The 3358-nt window shown below is 33.5% G+C and overlaps 1 long non-coding RNA gene across 1 annotated transcript; it reads left to right on the top strand.

Annotated features, from left to right (window-relative positions):
* The first annotated feature begins 437 nt into the window (after positions 1 to 437).
* Positions 438 to 2633, top strand: LOC123296438. Its single transcript, XR_006535172.1, has 4 exons — positions 438 to 545; positions 899 to 988; positions 1076 to 1226; positions 2310 to 2633. It is a non-coding gene; the product is annotated as an uncharacterized LOC123296438 (long non-coding RNA).
* Positions 2634 to 3358: the final 725 nt, after the last annotated feature.

Consider the following 3358-nt stretch of genomic DNA (forward strand, 5'->3'; position numbering starts at 1 on the left):
TCAGACTTTTCCATCTGTTTACACCTGAATTCTTTGATTTATATTAATTTGTTCCCTTTAAACAATCACTTGATATAGAAATAAAATTTATTATAAACTTTGTTGTGTGCTACTAGATGTCGTTGTAGAGTTTAATATGAATTACACTAACGTTGTGAAATCCCCCTTTCGGTGTGGATCAATATTACATTAATCGATAATGGGTTTGTTTCACGGCTAAGTGAAACAATTTATATTACACCATTTTGCATGAGGTTTTCCACGCTCAAGTAATAGATTTTAAGGATAAATCTCAATAATGATTGATGTTATTTGTGGAAATTTGGTCTGTTTATCCTTGGCCCATTTATCAGCGACACAACATAAATCCAAACTTAACCCTTATAAATAGAATTTTGAACTTCATCAAACATATAAATTTTACTTCTTCAAGTTGGTACAATGACTTTATCCAAATTCACTCAGTAAACAAAGTGTTGAATATGGCGTACGAAAGTTCGTAGCTGTCATTAATTTTATTTCAAACTTCAACAAATTATAGCGAGGTAAGAAAAGTTCTTGATTAATTTAGAAAACTGGTAGAATATTGTTGAAATTACCTTTGATCTCCATTGTAGGGGATATTTATCTTTCAGGATAACCGCCTAATGGATAATAATACCAATTTATTCCACTGTTGATCCACTGTAAAGCGGCTCAACACACGTGTTCCAAATTTTCAATAAACTAACATTTTGCTCTAAAATTATTTCCTTTATTGATCTTACATTTTACAAATAGTTAAATTACATTCGTTTCTTTGAATTTAGAATACAATTTACGCGACCAATTAATCACGAATCAAATATAAATTTACTGTTTCGTCGACATGTTTAATTTTAAAACCAATTATTTTTAGATGAACGTATGATCGATTAGATGTTGAATCGACGGAGTACGATAATTAAAGAGGAAGATTTCAGTCGCCTTCGCATCCATAACAGCTCGGGTATGTTTTGTGCGGTTGCGCAGATAAATTTTAAATTTTTACAATAATAATGTTTTGTAACATAACATATTTCCACCCTTCTTCCAGAAGATTGGGGTGTTACACTCTTGCATGTACGAGGAGTTGCTGACCACTACACCACCGAGGAAACAATCTGTGTGGGATTGTTATGGGGTCCAGACAACTGGCCCCTCGGGGGGGGGGGATCTGAAGGATAGGAGGTCACTGTTCGGGAGGTGTACGTATGCCCTTTTTTTTTTTTTTTTTTTTTTGAATGGTCTTAAATATTGTCCATGGCTATTTGATGCTTCTCTAATTGTACCCAGTCGTTTACTTCATACACATGTTTACGCCCGGTTTTATTAAGTAGTCTCTACGTCTTTTTTAAGGATTCATCCAAGAATCGGTTGATGATGGACTCTTTTGGTACTTTTCAGGCCATATAGTGCGTTTCCACTTTTGGACGTCGTAGTGCTGGCGATGATTTGCGTTTCTGACAGATTTGCAAGATTTTACGTAATATACCACGTCGCGATACATATTCCTCCAATCTTCTTTCCTTATGTTTTTCTCACTAGTTTACGGAGAAGCCCGGCTTGAATTTGTAAAATTTTCATCAGGTTGTCGTGTTTTAAACGAGCAGTGATGTATTTACGTAACTTCATCCAGTGCTTGTACCACGCGAACGTTTGGGAATTTTCATAAGTATCCGTAAGAATAGTAGGGTATCGTCTGGTAAATTTTCTTGGAATTGTAGTTTATGTAGTGATTCAGTTTGTGGATGGTTCAATTTTCCATTTCGCAAAGATGTGAAAAGCATCGTCGATGTTGTTATTTGCATCCGGAATGTATTCAACCATGAACTTATGTTGTGATAAGTTCAATTTCCAACGTTCCAGTTTAGCTGAGCCTTTAGAATTTTCGTGGAGGTGTACCAACAAATATTATCGAATTTGTATTGAGTGAATTAATTTTAACGTTTCTTTTTCATATATATATATGGATTTGTTTTCAGATGTTGATAATAATTTTTTGTATATGAAAATTTGTATTTTGTACATATTGGGTCTGCTGTCGAACCATTTTCTTTCACTCGTTTAAGTATTTCTTCCGAATGTTGAAATGTTTTATTGTGTCATCATTTGGCCGTAATAATCGTCGAAATTTGTAAAATTTTGTGAAATTTTAGGCCTTGTAGGTGGTGATTTGTGATACGGTTCGGATTGGGGTATATTCCTTTAAAAACTTTCCATTGAAATACTTGTTGTACATCCAATTATTGTTCGTTGAGACATTTTTATAATTTGTTTCAATTTTTCAGAGTCATCACCGTCGGTTCTTGGAATTCCCTCACAAGTTTGTGGATATCAGGATAAAACGTCAGCACGACCGGATTTAAACTGATTATGCGTTCATGTGTATCAAGCAAAAAACTGTTATGGATAGCCATTTTGTCCGTCAGGTTTGGGTCACGTGTCGATAATTGTCTGTTAGGTTCTGAATGTGGAACTAGGATTAAAGGTTGGGTGCAGAGTGCCCTCGGTTTAATGGTATATGTTTATTCTACCTGTGTATGATTGACGACCACCGAGTGTGTTGTGGATGCGAAAGTGTTTGCTTCATCGTGAAAATTTCTGTCCACCAATTTATTATGATGACTTCAATTTATGTTTGATCTCCTACTACGGAATGCTTGGTTCCACTTGCAGATGACGAAGTTGGTTCAGTCTGTAAATAATAAATAACAAAGCAGAATATTTTTCTTTTTTTTTTTTTGTTGAAAGATCTTATAAAGAAAAAAAATTCTTTGGAATGTTTTCAGACTCGCTATAAATAATAAATTAATTTGTTTGAAATTTTTTGTGTTTTATTTTGTGTGAAATTCCTTGTTAAATCTATTCTTAAGATTAATCCAAATGCTTCGCTTTTTGAATTAATCTTGTTATGAAATTTATGGTTATAATTTGAATTTTTTGTTCTAACCTGTAGATACCTATTTTTAAATAGTTTAAAGCTTTGCTACCATTTATGTTGTGTGTGTTACAAGATGTCGTTGTGAGTTTAATATGAATTACACTAACGTTGTGAAATCCCCCTTTCGGTGTGGATCAATATTACATTAATCGATAATGGGTTTGTTTCACGGCTAAGTGAAACAATTTATATTACACCATTTTGCATGAGGTTTTCCACGCTCAAGTAATAGATTTTAAGGATAAATCTCAATAATGATTGATGTTATTTGTGGAAATTTGGTCTGTTTATCCTTGGCCCATTTATCAGCGACACAACATAAATCCAAACTTAACCCTTATAAATAGAATTTTGAACTTCATCAAACATATAAATTTTACTTCTTCAAGTTGGTAC

The sequence above is a fragment of the Chrysoperla carnea genome, chromosome 3 (assembly GCF_905475395.1).
Source record: "Chrysoperla carnea chromosome 3, inChrCarn1.1, whole genome shotgun sequence".
NCBI lineage: Eukaryota > Metazoa > Arthropoda > Insecta > Neuroptera > Chrysopidae > Chrysoperla > Chrysoperla carnea.